Source organism: Pseudopodoces humilis, chromosome 2 (assembly GCF_049639895.1).
Source record: "Pseudopodoces humilis isolate 2021_Gansu_Grassland_sample_001 chromosome 2, ASM4963989v1, whole genome shotgun sequence".
NCBI classification, from domain to species: Eukaryota; Metazoa; Chordata; class Aves; order Passeriformes; family Paridae; genus Pseudopodoces; species Pseudopodoces humilis.
The window spans coordinates 28,804,311-28,827,166 of record NC_142201.1 but is presented as its reverse complement, the minus strand read 5'-3'; the positions used below and the strand labels follow the sequence as shown (position 1 = coordinate 28,827,166).

General features: G+C 38.0%; 1 long non-coding RNA gene across 1 annotated transcript; it reads left to right on the top strand.

Annotated features, from left to right (window-relative positions):
• The first annotated feature begins 10,947 nt into the window (after positions 1–10,947).
• LOC106629160 (uncharacterized) lies at positions 10,948–22,527 on the top strand. Its single transcript, XR_001332324.1, has 3 exons — positions 10,948–11,073; positions 19,327–19,434; positions 21,935–22,527. It is a non-coding gene; the product is annotated as an uncharacterized LOC106629160 (long non-coding RNA).
• The last annotated feature ends 329 nt before the right edge of the window (positions 22,528–22,856 follow it).

Genomic DNA, 22,856 nt, shown 5'->3' with positions numbered 1-22,856 from the left:
AATGGCTGTCTTCTGAGATGGAGATATTCATACCTGGCCCATGGATAAAGGCCACCTTAGTGAGGTGGGTGTGCTTTTAGTGCCAGAGTTAGTACCAGGCATGGCTCCAGGATCAAAGTCCTTACTAATTAATAAACAATCAGGGGCTGCTTTCTGAGACACTCATGTCTGTATGGCTGAATTCTCCCTGCCTTGCCCCTCCTGGAGTCATCTGGAGACTGTCCTTGCTCCAGCCTATTCCTTGGACAGTACCTGAAAGACTAATATGGACATGTGCCCCAAATGTGCCTCATTACAGCAATGAAGCAGCATGGTTGATCATAGGTCTGGTCCCAGCCACTGATTTGTAGGAGAGTGGCGGCAGCTATGAGCCATGTGGAGCGGTGGGCAGCTTACAGCTGGCTTGTTGCTCTCTGACACAAAGCTGTGACCTGTCTTCCCTATATTTGGCACGTCTCCAGGGCTCAGTAGAAAAAAACCCAGGATCATGACAGCAAATGCAAATGAAAGCAAGGAATGATTCCGAATAATTTGTCTCCTGTTGACCTTCCTCAAGTATTGACCATTTCCAGCCCGGGGAAGTGGAATCAAACTGACCCCCACTTCCTTCTTTTAGGAACCTGAGGATCCAGTATACTAACCTGATCAGCATGATATTTGATATTGATATATGTAGAAAAAGGTGGTCTGTCTGTTATTCAGATTCCAAAAGAATTTCAGATTTTTAAGCAGTAACTCAGACACCGCTCAGGAGGCAGCAAGCAGCCTGGGCTACTGATTTTTTGTGTGTAGATATCCATAAAATACTTTCTATTTCCCCCCACATTTTATGCAGCTGTACTTTCTCTTTTTTATCTACCTACCATCCACTTGCCTGTTTTTGGACCTGTTGAGATCAACAAGTTTTTTTTGATCAAACAGGTTAAAAAAATGATGATGTCTTACAGCCATTTAAATTCTTTATATTTTCAAAAATATTGGCAGCAGAGTAAAAGAGCATCTTTAACCTCTTGTAAGAGTAAGACAGGTAGAGTTCAGTTCATGCATCCCATTTGGCAGCAGCAGCTTGCAGCTGATCAGCAGTGATATACTGTCTAACAGCTTTGCTGTGTCTTGTCTGCTGTTGGAGAGACTGTGAGGGAAAACTGGGTTACTCAAGGCAGAGCCTTAAAGAAGCAAAACACACAAATCTATAGGAAATTCCATTTCATTAGCCTGACTGGTCTTAGGCAGCACCTAGTCTTTTATCTAAGCTTTAGAGATGTTTGTCAGGGGACAAACAGGTTATGTTGGACGTATCAGCTTCTGTTACATTACTTAATTTCATTATGCCAATTAAGCAGCATATGTGGCTTCATCTTAGATTATGGATTTTAATATGTGTTTCTCAGGAAACACGTATCTTCCACCAGCTTTAAAGTTCTGCCTTGTGCACGTTGGCAGGGCATGCCTGTCATGTTAGCTTTAACTATTCTGAGAAGTCCTGTGTACAACTGTAAAATTAATTTTTATACAGACTGCCAATTGAAGTTATAGAAAGAACTATACTCTAAATACAAATCACTGCTCAGCCTCAATAGAAATTATTTTCACAGTCTACATACAAAAAAGCAAACATTGCACTTAAAGAATGCAAAACTTCTGTAACACTTAAGGATCTTTTTTATTTTACTCAAATCAACTCTATGCCTGCACATTTCTCAACCACTGTATGCATCAGTCAGAAAAAAAGATCTGCTGCATTTTCTCAGTCTCAAACTTGCTCACACAAAATCAATTTGTTCAGAATAAGATTATGCCCTGCTTCTCCAAAAAGGCTATTTTCATGCTAGATTTCCATGTCAAATCTGAAACATTTAAGGTATAGGATTATTATAAAGATGGAAAAAATGTTTTATATGAGGGAAAACTGTATTTCCACATGTTCAAAGATGGCACAAAACACATATGCTAGAAAGATGTTTTAAATGTCAAACTGTGCCTACCTGACTCAATTAAAGCTGCAGAAAGGGAGGCTGCTGTCATTTTCTGATTGACATGGATTAATCTGAATTTCCTCAGGTATGTTAGCCCAGGAACAGCTGAGGCTTACCCTGGTGGCTGCAGCTGCAGTCATTTCTTGCCTCACTCAGGTGTTGCTTTTGTCAGTGGAGACAGCTTCAAACCAGAGTTTCTCCTGGAGTAATTAGCTAAAGAATTATTGTGAATTAATACTGCTTCATTTGAACATTGAAGGATGTGGATGGGAAAATAGCATAAATCCTGTTTTGATCTCAGCAATAGAAAATTTCAGCCCACACAGAAGCACTTTAACATAATCTAGTGGGGTTGGCTAAAAAGGAACAATTGAGTCTAATGTGAAACCATAACTCTGACTATTTAGTTGATTTTTCATTACATATTTTTTTGTTAGGATGAAGCCCATCCCAGACAAGTCAGAGGAGACCAGCTCTGAGCTTGGGAGGTTGCACAGCAGCAGGTCTGGTTAGAAAGAACTTGTTCTCCCTGCAGTCCAACTCATGGCCACAGGGCGCTTGGCTGCTTCAGAGCTTCTGCTTGTGGGGCTGAACCAAGGCTGGACACGGGGCTGTTCCCACGCCAGCTCTGTTGTTTCTGTAAATGAAAACTGGAATTCAAGTAATGTTTAATCCCTTAATGCCTCTCAGTGTGACCAGTACAGGCCAGGATCCAAAATAATTGTGGTAGAACAGGCACACAAAAGAAAAGCCCACAGTTAATGATGGGTTACATTCTGCTGGGTTTATATATGCCTCTACAAAACCTATATAAAATCCAAACTCCAGGCTTGCTTTTTGCAGTATGATAGGTGCTTTTTACATATGATAGGTGCAGTAGACCTATCATATGTAAGCTCACAGCTCTGAGACAGGCCGTGATGCTTGATCCTTATCCCTTGTAAAATGTTCTGTTTGCTGCCGCTTATGATTTGTGGTCAGTTCATGCTCAAATAACATTTTCTGCTTCTGCTAAAGCACTTATTTATATAATTTCTGTTTTTGCCTTCATGTCTATTTTATATGTTCCAGGCTATTCTCTAACTTGCAGGCAGGCCCCAGACTGAGAAGATCAGCCATGCATGTATTAAGAAATAATGTCAGGGTATTTATAGTCCTGCTCTAAATGAAATATTTAGGGTTTTGCCTTGGCTTTACTCTTTACTCTTACTACTTATTTTACAATCAGTTGTGCCATATCTATTGTGAGCAAAAAGTATCCTTCTGATAATCTATTGTTAATAGCTATGCATTAATGATAATCAACTAATAGCTGAAATTGTAGTTTTTATCTGTAAATATTCATGCATCAGCATGAATATGCACAGGATAGAAAATAATTTAATAATTAATATGTGAATGTTTCAAGCAAAGGTAAATAATCATACAAGCACACAATGGTAAAACATGAGTACTCTGTGGTGCATGTAGAATCTGGATATAACCTGTTTTGTTCACAGACAATATTTTAAATAACCAGAATGCTGAGTATGCATGCCCACTAATTTTAACAAATAAGTTGATGAGGATTTCCTCATGCACTCTGTGCTGCTTAGGATCCAGAAAAGAGCAGGAACAACAGATGCTAGATGCTGAATATTAGTACTATTCACACAGTTGAATGCAGAGGCTTTATACAAAGAAAAGAATCAAGAACAATACTTCTATAAAAATGAAAACTGTAATATTTTCTTTTCAAATGAGAAGAAAACAGGGCATTAAAAAAAAAAAATAAGACATGCCACAGAATTGCATTTTTTTATCAGGCAATCTAACCCAGAGTCACAGCCCAAGTCATTGCTTCAGAAATAAGTACATTTTTTTCTGTCTGTGGAATGAAGTATTATGGCTTATTTTGGTACCCTGCAACCTGGAAACAACTGTTCCAGGAAATTTGTGGGTCAGGTTGAGCTGACTTCCTTAGGGTTTTGTTCATGAGTTTATTACCCTTCTCAATATTAGCCCTAGAGGTTGGGGTATTTGAAGACTTTTTGGTTTACTCTTCAGGATGGAGAGCTGATTTTTATAATAAAACAATTAATATCTTAACTATATTTCACAAATAGGTATGCAGATGAGAGCATAATAGTTTGGAGATGTGTCCTATGTTACATTAAGAATTTGGATAAAGTAAGAGATGTTCTGCATGGAGAAAGTGTGTTTTTTCCTACACTGTTTGTTCAGGATTCACATTAAAAAACAGAATTCTTGGCAGTCTAAAGTAGAACATGAACATATTCATCCATTAATAACCCCATCCATAAATAAAAGAAAATGAAGCCCATATCAGATGTATTGATTAGAAAATTGGAAGTTGTAGAAAAGCTAAAGTGAGAATAGTGAGCAATTGTACCATTGCCTTCTGGAAACTTGAAATGAGTGAACTCCTCTGAGAAATTAGTGAATTATCATGCAGCTAAGTTGTAGTAAAAAACTCCACTTAAAAAAGTACTTGCTTATAACATATGAAGTAAAATATTGTTGTTGCATGTCGTTGAAAATTGCCTGACTGGGAAAATAAAGGGTTAAAAAGACCCAGCAGCTCTTTAGTTGAAAAAAAAAAATCTTCTTTTCTGTTTTACTCAGTAGGGATGTTTGTGTTAGGATTGCATGCGATGAATATGCATAATATTTAGCTTTATTCTTGTCATTGTTTACAGTGTACGTTGCCTCTGTGTTGGCGAACTGTGTTTCCCACTTGGGACAAGGCACAATGGATAGCATAGAAAGAAGGGAGTCAGTCTGGGTTTACCATTACTCTTGGATTGGGAAATCCCATGACCCTGTACTTTTAATTTTTTTTTTTTTTTTTTTTGTTGTAACCTCTTTGAGTCTTCTACCAGGCAAGAGATTGAAATAAACCTGGTAGAGAATTTGAAGGAAATCCTTGGTTCCTCTTGCACCGAGCTCAAATTGCTTGCTGGGTCTAGGGAATTTTATGGGGATTGAAAGGGAACTTGGAAGTTTTCCATTTACTTGTGTATCTGCATGTGTACAGATGGTGGGAGCTCAGGGGCTCTCCAAATATTTGCTGGTTCACACACACTAAGACAGCTCTGCTGTGACTCAGCCCTCATGAAGCTACAGCTGGAGAGAGAAAGGTTTCCTTCTTGCCCCAAATGCCTACAATTCAGTAGGAAGCAAAATACATCCCCAGGTGAGCTGGATAATTCAGGTGGGAGAAGAGGTGCTTTGGCACAGTGAAGACTTCTAAGTCACCTCTCAGTGTGCTTCAACCTCACTGCAACCTTGCAGGTTGGGTTATACCATCACAGGGGCAGGGCAACACCAGCTGTTTCAGAGCACTGAGCTTAAAAACCACAGCAAGGGAGTCAAACTGTGCCCCAGGAAACTCCTACAATCTAACCAGACAAAATCAACAGAGCTGGGAGTCACAAGGAAGCAGTTTACTCCAAAGTCCCATCCCTGCTCTGTGCAAAGGCAGAGACACCTTACAGAGTGGCCAAGACAATCCTGCCCACCCAGTTGCAGTAAGCAAACACAGCAGCCATGTTTCCAGCATAGTCCAGAAGGAGCATATTATTGTGCTTACACTATTTAAGTGATAATATTTTGCCTTGCACTCAAAAAAACCCGGGGAATTTACAGCCAGGTGTTTCTAAGATGGATGTGTAAAATCTGAGATTGAAAGTCCCTTAGTTTTGATTTAAAAAATGCAGCTTTTTCAGAGCTTTCAGAAAAGGCAGATTTCAGTTACTGCCTGAGAAAGACGTGAAGTCTAAAGAAAAGTGCCTTTCTTCTGATGGGATTATGCTACAGGATACCGGTGCTCCTTGCAGCTCCCTTATGCACTTACACACTCAGGGTTCCACAAGCTGGATGTCCGCAACCAAAAGCAAGGAAGGAATTCACAATTCTGTTCCCATTAAACAATGACATGATTTTAACAGATAAGGTTTACTTCTTAAGAAATTCTCCAGATCTCCTACTGGAAGATGACCTTGTAAAAGCACATAAATACATTATACAACAGGGCTGAATTTGTCTCCATTTTCCTAGCAGAATTCATTGGAAAAAAGCAAACTGCTGTAATGAGGGCTCTAAACTACCGTTGCTCAAATCTGACTTTAAAATTTGATTTATTTAGAACATAGAAATACACATGAAATTTAATCAGCATCTCAAGTCACATTATGTACTCTCTGCTCGACAGGAACTGAGCACATAAATTAGCTGAACTGGGAGCTAGTCCCAGATCCATCTCTACTTCACTACAACACCTCTTGCTAGGAACTTCCAGCAGGGGAAGCTCTTAGCACATCAGTATCTTCATACCTTAGGCAAGAGCAAAGTTTAGTCAAGACAGAGCTGGGGAAAAGGAGGGGGAGAGAACGGAGGAGGAGGAGGGGGGCAAAGAAATAAAAAATCAATTGTTTTGTAAATAGTCACATCTGAAAATTAGAGAAAAAGACTTTTTTGATCAGATGCCCTTGTTGCACCATGGAAGTTTGAATCACGTAGAGACATGGTATGTAAGAGCAGGGAGACTGAGAGTATTTTTGTATGAAACTTTGTGGCTTACAATACTCCTTCTGTGAGGGAATGGCGTCCAGTTTGGGACTGACAGGCAGCCTACAATCTTTGTGCCAGCACACTAATCCCTTGTCTGTGGGTTACTGAAAACCTTCTTGCATTTTTGTTCCCAGTTCACCTTGGTGAAAAAAAACCCAATTCCACATATGATAAATCCAGTGTCTGCAGAAAGGCAGTCACCTAATTGCACAGTGAAGCAGAAGAAAGCCTTGCAAATGGTATACAATTTTCAAAGTGTTCCAAGCCTTAGGCAAAAGCCTTTCAACTATGTCTAAAACTGAATGATAAAATATGTTGTACAAATTATCTGTGAACAGGAAACATGTGGTAGTGGCAGGGGACTGAAATGTAACACTTGTAAAGAAATGGGAACTGCCAGTCATTTATACCCTTTTACTTTTCTCTCAGTCACAAGTTCCATTATATTTTTTTTTCACCAACAGTTGATGTTCAAGTTTATAATAAGACATTTATCAGATCTCTCTAGGCCAATTACAGCTCTGTACCAAAACCAAGAAGAAATAATACCCCATATGAAACCAAAGGTTTAGTTTTGTCCCTTTCTTCATACTTTTATAGAATTTCTGTTTTATCATTGCAAGGATGTGTGTGGATGGAATTCTGAAAGAGTTTCAGTACTGCAGAAATGTCTGGGATGCCAGTTTTCTGCACATTAGACTAAAGTAATCAAAAGTTGAGAAAACTTTCTAAAGTCCTGTCTATAAATCAGTATTAAAAAAATAAAGAGAGTGAGAGGATGAAAAGGGAAATGCACAATTACTGTTCAGCAGGAATAAAAAAACCCCATACTGAAACACCTTCTATTCTGAAAGCTCATTTCTGCTTCCTTGCTCCTAAAGTTCCTGCAGTAATGGTGTATCTTTTACCTTCTGTTTTTTAAAGATGTAATCTTTATCAGAAATACCAACTACTGTGCGCTGTGGTCCTCATTGATGGAATTTTTTATAGATTACCTCCAGAAGAACACTTCAAGGGTGAGGGGTAACAAAACAAAAGCTTTTACATTTTCCTTCATCTTACACAACAAAAAGCAAACAGTATTTCCAAGTCTCAAGAAAATTTTTGGCATAAGTTAAACATGAGATTTAAATGTAGTGCTTAAAAATGCTCCCTGCAAAACCACAAAAAAACAACAGGATTTTTATCCATGACATTGTTTTAGATAACAGGATATGTTTATGTCTCAGCTCTTAGAAATATTAGAAATACATAGAAATATACATAAATACATAGAAAAGTGTGTGAAAGCTCATTGACAAAGGAAAATTCCTAACTGACTTGCTCGAAGACACTCTAACCCTCATTTAAGACTGTATTACTTCTGTGTACTGCTGTCCTAATTAGACCACATTAGGTGTCCTTGGTTTACTGCAGGGCCAGAACCATTCATGCCCGTTGTGATGACATGGCTGGTGTAATTTGGTGAACTGGTGAACATGCAACATTAGTGTCTGTCAAATTGATTTCCTGCTGATATTCCCTGTTATGTATATGACACGGGCAACTACTTGAGAAAATAATTAAAATTTTGTTCGTATCTGAGATTAAAAAGTCTTTCTTTCAAGATCTGCTAAGAGAAACTTTCAGAGGCAAAAGAATTAAAGGTATTTGCAGCATTCTGAGAGACTAATGAAGAGGTTGTGTGATTTGAAGGTTAGCTCATTGGGCTGGGACTCATTAACATAACTAGGCAAACAATAAGGTGGGTTTTTTTGATTCAGTGATCAAACCCGAGCATAGGGGAAAATCTCAAGCAGATCTTTAAAAGCAGTTTTGTAGTTAAAACCAAAACAGAGCAAAAATTTAAATAAAGAAATGTTTTACTTTAAGATGTCTTTTTAAAAAATTTGGATTATTTTTCTTGGAAGACTGGAAATTGAATATTTCAAATAGAGGAGGCTAAATATTTTATTCTGAACTACTTTATTGCTTTTCAAAGAGGTATTCCCTTTAAATGTAACACAAATAAATCTTTGCAACCCATTTCAATATTGTCCTGTCCTATTTTCTGGCCATGAGTATTTCCTGCTGAGAATTTGAAACTAGATTTACTCCCTGTAGCAATGCCTATACTGCAAATCAGTAAAACCTCCTCAGCCTTGGTCTCATGTCTGGGGTGGGATCTGCTAGAGATCACAGTGGCTGCTTCTTATGTTGCATATCTGGATTTACTTTGCATGAAAACCAGGAAAGTATGAAACAATGACTGAGTCTGTTTGACTTTTCCATTGAAGTAGACCCAGACAGATCAGGGAAGCATTCCTGGCTTCACCACTATCACCATAAGTTTTGAGATATTGGGATTTTTGTTTAGCAGCTTTATTATTAAGCTAAGAGATCCCAGTTGCTGAGTTTTGAAATAAATGTCCACTTCCATTATGCAATACCTACATGACTTCTGGTCAGTATCTGTATTTCTGGGCTTAATTTTGCCTATGTGTACAGTGGGAACAATAATAACTGCTTCCTTTGAACAGGGTTTTGAAATCTTTAGGAAAAAAGTGCCATATAACTGTATTTGACTGTTCCAAATTATCTGTGTTTTTTCTCTTTCTCCTGTTAGTTCCCATTTAACTCTAGATTTTTAAAAGAATAGACTAAAATTTCTGCTTTTGAAAACTTTCTACTTCTTCCATTCCATAGACCTAAGTTCCTAAATTTATGGACAAAAATTAAAATCCACTTAAAACTAGCAGATATAAAACTATCACTTTTACTTTAGAAAATGGATAAACAGTTGAGTGCTGCAGTCTAGAAGAACATTTGGACCTCTTTTGTGATGGTCACCCTGTTCTGGCACTCCTCCCTCTGCACCTGTCTGCTCCTTTTCTTTGTAAGGGTTCAGTGAAGGTGCATTGACCCACTAGATCTGAGACTGGAAACACCATGTAGATGTCCTCAATCAAATTTCATTCCCAGCTGCTCAAATGGGTTATGTCTTTCCATCCAAGGAAGTCCTTTCCTGTTATTTCCAGTGTAAGCCACGCTGGCAAAGAGGCAGAATTCCCAGAAGATGCTGGGATGTGGCCTCCTGTTGGTGCTCTGCTGCACTGCTAGGCCTTGGAAAGCATGCTCCAGGCATCCTTTAAACAATCCATATGCATGGTGATGCTCTTCTGCTCCAGTTGCTCAGTGAACTCACTGGCCTCCCCTTGCATTTCCAAAAATACTTGTCCATCGCTCTTTGCAGGAGCTGCTGCGCATTTGCTGCATTGAACTGCACCTTCCTCTGCTGACACTGAGCCCAGAGTCCAGCTTTAACCCCACACTGAAACCCCAGGAACTGAAATACTAACTTGTCCTCCTTCTGAAATAATAGTGTCGTTTTCTGGAGACATGGTATTGGATTTGTGGATTCTTGGCTCTGACCTGGTATGGATGTTCTAATATTCCTTACATCAAGTTTCTACGTCTTTGGTGGGTTCTCTGGGGAACGGAGACAGAGAAAGCAGAACATGTTCACTCGTTAGCTGTTGTGTTTAATTTTATCCCTAAACACACATGAACACATGAAACAACAGGTACACAAGCCATGTTCTTTCTTTGCAGGCCATCTTCACTTTAAAACTATCATCTCTTAGTAATCTGAACGAATAATCTCAAATTAATTATATCTTCAGGTAGCAGACTGTCTTCTTTCTACTGAGGAATGTGACTGCTTTTAAGGGGAAAATTGTCTTTCTGTCATAGAGGTGTAAGCAGTAGAAAAATTGCAAATACAGTGCAATTCCTAGTGATGTGTTAGAGTAATTTTAGAGGCCAACAGTATCTTGCTTGGCTTCTGGTTGCCTGTTAAGAAGTGTGCAGTGACCTTCTTTCTACCATATCTACCAACACCATTAGAATGTTTCTAGTAGCCTGGCCATGTCTTTTTAATTTTTTGCCATTTTCTGTTCTCTGTTTAACTTAATAATGATTGTTAATTGTCTGGTTTTGTTGGTTTGCTTATTTTTTAATTTTTTTTTTTGTTTTTTGAGGTTTTTTTTTTTTTTTTTTATCAGAACTCTTAAAATAGATCACTCTCAAAACTGTGGCACATGGAGCAGTTCTAGTCTACAAATCACTCTTCAGTTATTGTAATGGGACAAAGAACTGCATGATGCTGTCTCTTGACCTTGTTCCAGATGGCAAGTATCACTAAAAACACTCTGAAAACTCTAAATACTCGCTTAATACCACAATTGCCACAGTTTCAGTGAGATGCTATGTGATCACAAATGGGAAAAGAGCTGGTTCAAGAGTCGACCTCTCTAATAAGATGTGTCATTGCTAGATAAATCCCTGTATGGTGTGTCATGTGTCTAGTGAAGTGAAAAATATTATGAATCTATTTACAGGTGTGAGGAATTTCCTTGGTACTGGTGAAGATGGAATAATGCAAAGTTGCCACTGGAAAAAAAAGAAAGCTACTTTAAGAGGGATTCTCTGAACAGAGAGATAAATTCTGTCTCACCCAGACTCTGCTGAAGGAAAATGGAGCAAGGTATCTGTGACACTAGAAGGGCATAAACCAAAGACTTTTTGTAAGGATGAACCATTGCTGTAATTTGTCACCTTGTTGAAGCAAAAAGAAGGCCCATGGACCCCTGTGGGATCCAGCTGGGCAGCTGTTGTATATTTCAGGTTATCCTAATAATAGATGGCCTACTGAACTGCCATTGGCTAGTTTATCAACTCCTCTTTTGCACGCTGCCAAATTGTCACCTTTCCTGTGTACCACATATTCCCAAAAATTTGGCCCAAACTCCTTCAGCAACTTGACCAAGTGTTTTTGTTGCTTCAAAGATGAAAAATACTCTTAAAAAACTCAACCAAAATCACTTAACAGCCGAATTAATGGGCCAAAGCCTTGCTAAGTCTCTGACTCAGAGGGAAGCTAAATTCAGACCCATTGAGGCAAATGTCTCATGCTGTGGTCATTATTTACTTTTCCTGGGTGCGCCTTGCAATGCCTGGAATATCCTGCACTAACTTTAAGCATTCTCTGTTGGCTGGTTCATACACTGTAGTATTAAAATGATCTGGCTTTAAGCTCAATAGGAGGCTGAAGCATTCCAGGCCTTTGAGAAGAAAGGGGATCTAGGAAATTGGAAAGAGTGTTGCTGCATAACGAGGAACTCCCACGTGAATAAGATTAACTAATGTTTTCCCCAATTTCTACCAAGTGGCTTTGATAAATGACTAAATACATAATGTCATTTGATTCAAGCTAAATTCTGTGCTGTTTTTCAAATCCCAGTGTGAAAGAATGCTGCTCCTGAGAATGCTACATGGCACAGTGTGTCAACATGTTTTTACAATAATAATAATTTACATTTTTATTAAGAATTTACTTTTGAAGTATCCCAAAATGTTTCATAAAAACCATGCATAGAGTCCTGCAGATCTGATAGCAATGGGAACAAGGCAGAGCAAAGAGGGAAAACTTTGGGAATATGCTTCATCCATCCCTATTTTACTTAAAGTATGTGTGGCTTTTAATGCTTACATAGGCAAAAGGAGTTCTCAGTTCTTTAATGACCAAATTGAAAAGAATCCAGTGGAAGACAGCAAACCAAACCAAATCTATTAGGAAATCATGCTTTGAGATCAGGATCTTGTTGTTTAAAAGGAATATATATTCGTGCTTGGAATGGAGACTTACTGGGTAATTTTTATCCAAAGATTCCTGATAGGAGCAGCCAAATGCTTAATCCTTTTTTTCTACAGCGTTGCATTGAAGGGAAAGTAAAACAGGTGTAAGGCAATGTTTTTAACCTTGGATGGAACATTGGAGAACAGACATATGATTAGCTGCTCCTGTTTTAAGGCTCAACCTCCATCTTCTTGCTGAATGCACAGAGGGTGCAGTGGGTGGATATAAAAAAAAGATATTCATGGTACCTTTGAACTTTGGCAGAAAAAGAGCCTATCTCTGCAAATTTTGCATCATTCCTCCAATTCCCCATGAGCACCCCAGAATGTGTCCATACTTTTCTGCTCTTTATTCACCATGTGTGTGACCAGGACGGCTGCCTCATGCTCTCTGCTCATATAAATGACCAGGGTGACCTGCTCTCCTGCACACACAGATCCCTCCCTTAAAATTTTGTCAATATGTTTTCCTCTTTATTCAGACAAAATCTCACTCAAGTCACAACTTACATAAGAACCAAATACAAATATAATTATTATATTATTATATAATAATTTCCTATGAAACAAAGTTTTCAGAATCCTGAATCCAGAATCCTGGAGGGGTTAGAGACCAGTGTAGCACCAGTCTGTGGTGCTGGTCTATAAGTAGGGTTCATCTAACTTGACCTAGACCTGCTCCCACTGCTTGGCCCCAGAGCTTTACAGCTCTGACAGCAAAGTTGTCCTGTCAGGCATTTCTGAGGGGCAAAAATTGATTGTGTTTTAAATACAGGTTGTGCAGCGTGGAGGATGGAGCAAGCCTGCTGTGCTCTGCCCTGTCAGTGGCTGCATGCCAGTCCCCTGTGCATAATCCTCCTATTTGCATTGCTCTTCTGACTGGGCCTAACTGGGGCTGTTTCTATTGCAATGCTTTCCCTCATTTCTGCTGAAAGGGTTTATCAGAGTTCTGAGTAAATCACTCCTCATGAGGTCTTAAAAATATAATTTAAAGCTAAAGCCTAGAATAATATTTCTGTCTCCATCTTCCTCAAAGAAGCTGTCAATTAGAGGCACCAGGTGGGAGCAAAGATCACTGAAAGCAAAACTGAATCAAAGCATGGATTTTTCTGCCTGCCGAGGAGTTAGAGAGTTTTTGCTATCCCTCAGCTGGTATAACTGATTTAGTGTGAGGGCAAACTATTGCACTGAGAGTGAGGAAGCTTATATATTATATTCCCATACAGCACTATCCCAGAGAATCAAAGTGAAGTTCTGAGGGAAACAGGGAATACCAACAGTTTTCCAGTTTGCTGAATTGAGTGGTTTAATGCACAGGGTTGTCGCTGTTGGACATGAAGTCAAAGTGTTGATTCAATTACAGCAGCCAGAATGAGATGCTCAAGAAAAGCTTTATTACCTGTACTTTTCAGCTTTTTATAGGGTATTACGCTATGGGTTTAACATGACTGGTAAAGGAAACACCACCTCTCTGTCCCATTGGTGGGACAACAGAAAAACACACTAACCACAGCTGTACAGAACTTATTTGAGAAAATGAAATTATTTACAAAAATAGTCCTTGAGCGAGAGATGATCTCAAGAGACTTTCCCTTGGGAACAGATCAGCCACTGACAGGCTGGAACTCTCTCAGAGTCAGAAAAATCAGGTCCACACAGGGTGGCTGCCAGAAAGCTCTGGTTCTATCTCCCAAAATGATGTGACTTACACTGTAAAATGGCAGATCCTGTCCATTTCCTAGGATTTCTATTTTCATTTCCAGGCTTCTGTTCAGCAGCACCATTGGTTACAGTAGAACACTCTCAGTTTTAGTACCTGTCACGGCTTCCTCTGGGACAGTATGAATTTGCAGCAGTGCTGAAGGAGTGTCTTAAACACACCCACACACAAGCAAAACCCAACACAGTATATTTGTTTCAGGGTTCCAAGATGATAAGGATAAAATCACAAATGACCCAGAACTATGAGCCTTAGTAATACCTTTGTAAATAGTTCCAAAATCTCAGTTCGTCCATCCTGAAAGGGAGAAGTGTGTTCTGATCACATCTATCTTCTTCCCTGTCTGTTTCTTACTCTTTTTCTCATGTGTGTTGATCAAGACTAGGTAAAAATACCAGTGTGCTCAAACCTAATTCACCTGAATTACTTCAGTAGAAATTCCAATCCCTTTCTTAAAGGCTGTAGCTTTTGGAAAACTAAATAAACTATTTTGGTCTAGATAGAGCCTTGTTCATTGCTCAGCCGCTGTTATCTTAACTCCTTGTAAATTTCTGTTTTACAGCTTCCTCTGAATATTGCTGCAAATGCAGGAAGACTGATGTCATTTACATAAAGTGAAATAAATTCATGTTATTCAGATGCATGCAAGATTTATTTAATATTTATATAAAATAATGCAAATGTTTCATAGATGCTGCCAATATGTTTACTACAAAGCTAAAGATTCTTTTCCTGGGAAGATTACTAGCAGAGCTGTGGCTGGCTTAAAAGACATGAACAAAGCTTTGTCTGTAGAAGAGAGTAGAATAGGATAGGTAGACAGACAACCAGACAACCAGACTGACTAAACTAAGCTATCGAAGGGATATAGATAAAGCAGTATCGCTAACAAGTAGAAAAAGGCAGAGCTCTAAATTTTTACGCTTTGTATTATTGGACTTAATCAGGACTTGAAGAGGAAAACAAGTCACCAGGATACAAAAGTCTCAATCAGACAATAAGTTACCAGGACTAACAGATATCAGTTACAGACAAGAAAGTGATGGCTCACAAAAACCTTGAAGGAGAGAGATGATCTGGTACCCTTATTGGAACTTGTTTGTTATTGAGGAAGAACAAAATTTAGGAAGCCTTTCTTATACTGAGATAGAGACAGGAATAACTACAGTTAACATTGCTAATGATGCACTGTTTTCAGAGGCAGAAGAACCCTAAGTATGATATAGTCAATGGGCTCTAGGAGCAAAATGGAAATTTCACTTTCCTGTGAATAGTAAAGAGTTTGTTAATTAGTTACACCCAGAATATCTTTTAGTATCTCAATAGTTCTACTTGCTATATTGGGATGAATCATGTGTGTGGTATTACCCACAGGGCATGTCATGAATTATTCCACTAATTCATAAACTGACCATTAGGAAGTAAGTTTATTGCACAAATTCAAGCATACAGGTTATAAAATGTACTTTATGAATCAACCTTAAAAAAAGAAAAAGTCTAAATTTAGATTAAAAAAAAAGGCAAAAACCCATAGAAAAACACAGAGGGGAAAAAAAGCCAACAAAGAAACCCAGTTACCCATTGTATTTCTCCTTCCATTCCTTTCTTTACTGGCAAATATCTGCATGTTATGTAGGGCACCTGAATATGATGATATAAACCCAGAAAAGCTCTGACTACACTTGCAGCTCTTTCCTAAGCAAAATGGAGAGGCCTGCCATGACATACATTATTTAGTATGGATGAAATGTTCTGGACATTACTTAGACTGATCTAACGTTCATCCAGAGTTACAATGTTGGAGAAGTAGTAATCATGAGCATTGGTGCATGGAGAACTCGTTTATCACTACAGAACCACAAAAGAAAGAGCCCATTTGAATCTTATTTTCAAGTGTGCTTTGAAGCGCTAAGGTTAACAAATCCTTTAGTCACATACTGTACAGCCCTAATCGAAGCTCTTTCTACTTGGTCCTGCAGAGTGTGTCTTTTTGAATGAACCCCCTACAGAAATAAAAGGGACAGTGTAACTCTGAAACTGCACTTTGAAACTGCTCTACCTGCTTTTGTGACAAGTAGTCCTATGACAACCACAAATGACACAGATAATTTTCTTGGTTGTTCAACATGTGGATTTGATAGGTCTTTCTGTATAGATAGTGTCACCCTTTTCCTTGATAGTATGTGTCTTTTGCTTAGCCAAGACACCAAGAGCAGACTTATTTAAAAAAATAATACAGAAGCACATTGACAGAAACAGCAGGGAAGGCACAGACCTACCTGAAATCATTTTCTGTTATTATTCAAACTTTTACCTCAAACCAAATGCAAACCTCAAAAGATCTGTCAGATTAAATTTCTTAAACAATGTTCAATTGAATCTTTTTTATAAGCTTTGTTTCATCCAGAACAAAGATAGTATTGCAAGAATTGTGTAATAAAACTTTAATATTTAAATTCCCTCCTCAGTTCCTTGGGATCAAGAGGCCTGACTAGCATCTGAAAATCTGGGATTGAAGTCACAGCAAAACTCTTATTCATGCTCCAGACTTCATTCCACTTTTAGCACTAAAAAGTTGTTTGACACTACTGATTTATTTGCTTCCTCTCCTCTGTAACTGAGGATATTTAGTAAAGCAAATACCTTAGAGGGAAGAAAAAAAAAAAAAAAAATATTCTTAATTGTGCTTTGGTCAATTTTTACATTTATTTAAAATTATTGGCTGAGCATGTCAGGTGTCCTTGCCTGGCACTATGTTGCATATCTTGTACCTAAAGGTGACCTCACCCTGGTTTCCTATCAAATAAAATTTTGCTTGATTAGTCACCGAAAGATACAGCACCATGGTCTCCCTTTCCTTTTTTTTTCCATTCCTTTCTCCCATCTCACTACTTCCTCTCTCTTTTTTTAATTCTATACTATTTTTCTTCCTTTTAAAGATATTCAGTCATTATTTATTGTTTTTCATATTATTCACCAGTGAAGAAATAGGTATTTTTTGAACTAATTTTATACTTAGTCATCAGGTAGGTCAGGTGAAAAGGGCACAGAATTTAGTGGGAAACACTCAGGAGTGCAATTTTGGCATGATGACTGCACATGTCTCTGTTCAGGAGCTTTTGGTCAGATGGTTCTTGTGAGTTAGAAAATGTGGTGCCAACCAAGCTAACAGCCTCTACAGAAACACTCAAGTTGAGAGCTGACTCATGTACTGATTTTGAGATCATGGCTGTGTTACCTGGGGAATCAAAAAAACCACTTCCATTTTGTTTTACAAATCTCATTCTTCAGAGTTTAATGTAAAATAGGTTGTATGAGCTTTTGCACCCTGAAATGGTGTCACTTTACAAGTGGTGATATAATTAATGTTAATTGTGAGTGTTTGGGCTGTGCTAGAAAACATAAAAATTTATATAGATGATAAGTATCATCAAGTACTTTTGGAAACATTTGTTCTCCCTGGGGTTGTCTCTGACAATTAATTTCTTGGGGCACATTTTCAACAAGCACAAGATTCAAAAACTGAATCTAAGCTTCAGAGCTGATAAATCCTCTAGAGAAAGCTACACTATAAAGGAGCTTTTCATTTCTAGAAGAGGAAAAGGGCATGTCTAGTTATATTCTGGACAGGGCCATAATGCCAGCATCTCTAAAGAAACAAATGCAAAAATAAATACTTTGTTAAATTCCACTTTCTTCTCAAGGCACAATACCCTCTGACAAAAAGAGCGTATCACCACCCTGCATTTCAGGGTTGAACAACCATATTAACACCTAAAGCTGGAAGAGACCATTTAGCCTTCTTTGTTATGTATTATACACCATTAAGTTTCACAGAATTGTAGCTGTTCCTTCACTGAAGCCAACAGCTTGAGTTTCACTGAAATTGTGCATCCAGAAGAGAACGGGTGAAAATGAGTGTCCAGAGCCCTGCCATGTCATTTGATAAAATGCATTAGGCTTATGTATTCCTACCAAAAGAGGGGAAAAACCAGTCATTTTGCAAATAAATTTTGTTCTCTCCATGTGAGCAAGTAAAGTTTTCTATGGGAAATTTGATTTAGCCCATACAGTTGAAGGTGACCAGGGAACTATTTAGTTCTCTCTGAAGGAGATATCTACCAGCATTTGTCAGCTCAGCTACATTCTGGCCTTCCTGAGCAGTCTGGATTGGCATAAGCCATAGAGGAAACTACTAGCTTACATGTAGATATATATTTAAAATCCCAAACCACATTACAATCTGAAGAAAGTTTCCTGGGAATTCAGTATCCTGTACTGCAGAGAGAAATAAAGGCAGCTAATGCAGATTTTTAGAAAAATAATTTCCTTACACCAAGTGCAGCTATCCTGGCAAACATACAGATAGGAATATATTTGGTCAATTGACAAGTCCTTCCAAGCATTTGGGGATAACTATTTGTGCCTATCAGCAGGAGATTTCCTTGTAGCTTGTGTCATAAGGTGAAGTCAAATATGTCCTGATGACAGTGAAAAGCTTCCCAATCTTCTGTATAAAAAGGGAATGAAGAAGGAGCATCACAGACGTCTGTTGACAAGTGCCAAATGTGAGAAGGGTGAAAACACAGCCATGTCATCAGAAAACTCTGGCTGCTTTTCTTGTGGAAACATTATCCAACACCAGGATTTTGAAAGATTTGATTTGAAAGATGCTGGGCAATGGCTGCTCTACTTACATCTACTAAGCCATTCCAGTGTTTACCTTCTCCAGTAGGATGCTGAGTCTTATTTCAAGACTGAAGCTAATATCGTCTTCTCACTAACATATATTTAATATCTCTATTAGTTAGACTGAAAAGCCCCTCACCAGCCCCAGTATTGCTAATGTCTTTCTATAAACAGTGTTCAATTCCTTCTTATCAGCCTTTTTGACAAATTGAGTAGGTTGAGCTGCTTGACTTCTCATTGTAAGAGATTTTTTTCAGCTATCTGTCTGAAGGAATCAACTCTTTTTTTCTCGTACTTGCTATTTTATTTAATTTTCCTTTTTTGATATATTCAATTTTTTTAACCTTTTTTAATAAAAATTGTAATAAGTGTGTGACATTTTCAGGATCTAGGTACTGGCAGTTGGTTTTGCTAGCATTTACGCTTTTTTATTCACTAAATTTACCTGTACATATGATAAGGCCTACTAAGAAATAATACATGATGAATTGCTGCCATGGCTTTCACATCTGTATTTTCATTGTGTAAGAAAGCACACATATCCTGTGTGTAAGGTTCTGGTATCAGAATAATTCACTGTATCACTGTGCACTGCTGCAGTCTATCTGTGGAGTCTCCAGAAGTTCTGTGCGAAATAAAATATAGTTGGTCATTGCTTTCTACTAAAAAATAATCTTCATGTTTATTTTACAGGACTTGAAATAAAAAATAAAAGTCAGACCACAATGTATACTTAAAAATCTACTGTTTGTGTTGCCAGTATCAACAGCCTAGATCCTGGAGTTGTTTCAAATTATTCAGGTGAGTAGGAAAGAAATTCAGGCTGAGATTGTTTTTGTAAATATTTTTTAGACATTTTAAAATATGTATTTCCTGTCATAGGAGACCCATAATATTTGTGTTTCTCTAAATAAAATATCAAATAGCTCCCACTCCTATTATCTTCTTTTCATCCTTTCTCAGATATACAAATGAATGGATATTTTAGACATTTGGGAAGCTTTAGAGATGTGTCACTCTCAACATTTATATATTAATTTAATAAACTCAATGAATTTAGCCCAAATAAGATAATCTGTCTTTTAAGATGTCTAAAATAAATAACAGATCTATTTTCATAAGTTTTTTTGGTCATGATAGAACATTACTGGCCTGGGTTGGGCCATTCTGTAGAATAACCAGATGGCTATTTCCCTGTAATTTCACATGTAGGTAAAAAGTATGTAAGGGATAACCAAATAAAAATTAAAGAAAAGCATAGAGGACAATTGAGAAATAATTCAGCCATGAAGTTATTAACTGACTAAATGATACAAACATCTATTAAAGCAGAAAGCAAATTACAGTCACACTCCCACACTTCAAACAACTAAAAGTGCTTCTGTGTAGAGAACAGGCTACTGGCTCAGGAGTGGAACACAGGAAACTCCCCCTATACAGGACAGGACTGAATGCAACAGTGCAGTCAGAAAAATAGAATATTGCTGAGCTCATTCAAATAAAATCAAGACTATATACAGCTTCACTGTGTAAAGCAATCACAAGGGATAGATAAAAAAAATAAAATTCTGGCCTCAGCTCAACAGAAATTGATTCAAAAACCTGTCTCAGTGTAATAAACATAAGTCTTGTCTCCAGTTTTGCAGTAATTAAATACTCAAAAGTAAAACAATTTTTATGGCAGAAATTTTTGGAGGTTTTAAGAGAAAAATTATTCCAGGGTTCTGAGACTAGTGGCATAATGTGCCATCTGAAGTCGAACATTTGATGGGACCTGGTGAGATCAAAGAACTGGAAAGAAAAAACTACATTGAATACATAGAAATGAGCTCCAATTACAAGCTGGACAGTCCTTAAACTTTACACAGCTTAAGCACAGCTGGAGATGGCATTGCTGCTCCTTACTTTAGGAGAAACACCACCAAGATGTCTTGAACCAGAGACACAGGCTCTTGAGGTTCAGCCCTGTAGGCCTGACAACATGCTGTGTGTCAGGATGAAGCCTATGGAAGTGTCCCAAAGTGAGAAATTAATTAACCAATGTCATGCTGCTGCTGCTGGCATGGGCTTCTGGTCTCAACCTGCTTCTTGTCTGAAAACCTCAACCTGCAGCTGCCTGTCTGGTTCCTTAATTTCTATCCAAAACAGTCACCCTATACACAATTATATCCTTTCATTAGGAGTGAACTACAAGTTATAAAACCTGAGCCCTTGGAAACTAATTTCTGGACCGAATAAATTCTTGATATGTCTCTCAGTCTATTCTGGCATTTATAAGTGCTCAAAACCCAAGGGTGCAGCTGTTTTAGCTAGTGCAATTCCCGCTCAAAATGGCAGCCCCAACCTTCACAGCCTCCCCTCATTTAGATTCTCATTCCCTGAAACTGTGTAAAACTAAGTCCAAAATAAGACTGGCTGATCATGAAAATAAGCCATTTTCATTATCACCATGTGGAAAAGAGAGGAAATTCCTGGTCCAAAGAGAAGATGATTGGAGGAGCAGAAAAGACCATCTTGGCCTAAGTGAGGTCAAGTTAGAGTACAACACTGCAGCCTGATTACTCACCTGCTTCCTTTAAAAAAATGAGGAATTACGCAAACTCTTTTGTACACTCATCAAGGGTGAAGTCATTTTCAACCCCATAGCAAGAACTGGCTACTAGCTTAAGTGACAGTGCAGGATTTGTGCTGTCCAAGACAAACAAGGGCCACAAGCAAACACTGGTCTCATTTTATTATTTTTGCCTGTATAGGAAGGGAAACTTCCTCTTCTGTCTAAAGGAATTTCAGAGGGAAAATTTTGTCTTCTTACCACTTGAGTTCTTGGTGGTGTCTTAGTCAGTGAAATGATGTGGATCATGAGGGCTTGTCTTGTTGAACCTGACTTTGTCATAAGGATGCTGGCCAAAGTGTTACATTTGTACTTTGATGTTCAGACCCTTTTGTTTATTAGAATCCATTCCATCATTCGTGGGGATTTTTGTATCAATCTCCATTGCAGCTGGAAATAGGTGTCAAGCTAATTCCATGTTGTTTTTTTGGGGTAATAATATATATCTCAATATGGTAAATAATAATGTTACTGGGCCCAAAGAATCTGCAGTGTTTCTGTTCCCCTGTTGCTCCTCGTAAGCAGAAAGACCAAAGCACTCACCAAAAGTTAAGGTTACTTTAAAGAAAAAGTAATTTAACAATGTTTATAATAGAAATTAAAATAGAGAGGGACTCAAAATAAAACTGGTCTAGCTGAAAATTATAAATAACATAATGCTGAGTATTGTAATTTTTTTTTTCCTTTCAGAAAAGCAATTATCTTTGGAACCTGGCTGACATTAGACCACCTGATTACATTAATTTCATAAAATTCAGGGAATTTACATAGTTGGAAAGTTGCACATTGAACTCAATATTGTGTAATCTTGAAATGTTAACTTTTGCAAGCCATGTAGTCACTCTGTATGGAAGAGTAGGTGATATTTCTGCTCCAGTAACCTTCTCAAGACTCAGCAAATAGACTCGGCAGGGGTTAACCTGCAGGATGTCCATAACTGAGCAGAATTTCTCCTCATCTGTAGTGATAAAAAAATCAGCAGAATTTTCTTCTTTTCATATGTAAGAGAGAGTGTGAAGTCTTCAAAAAATGCATAAGGACAGAAAGCTGAAATGCAATAGACTTTGTCATAATTTGTCCTCCTGTGCTGGATGAATATAGTGCTGAGTGACTGGCTGATATTTTAAGATCCAATTCTTCCCTTTTTTATTAGAAGACATTGTAAATGGTCTTCCTTGGTATACAGCCCTTCATTTCTATCTGCTTAGGAACTCTGGATTAGAGAAAAATTTCCTTTTATTTAAGACTTGAAGGATACCTCACTTGTAAGAGGCCTAACACTAATCTCGGTTTTAAAATTGTCTTATAAGCACATTTTAATTTCTTTTATTTTGCTAAAGTTTCTTTCAGCTTAAAGCTACTGAGATTTCTGTCTAGATTAAAATGATAGGTGACATGTATACCTGTATACACATACACTCCTGGGAAACTTGCAGCACTTTTGAAGAAGCTCTCAATTCTCAGCCTTGGTGCTCAATATACAACTCCAATCCAGAATGATGAGAAGAACATGCCTTTCTAAGTAACCATCATTTCCTCAGTTATCTGTAATCAGGCCTACTGTGAAGCTTTGCCTATGCTATTTTATTAGATTATCATTATATTTACTGCT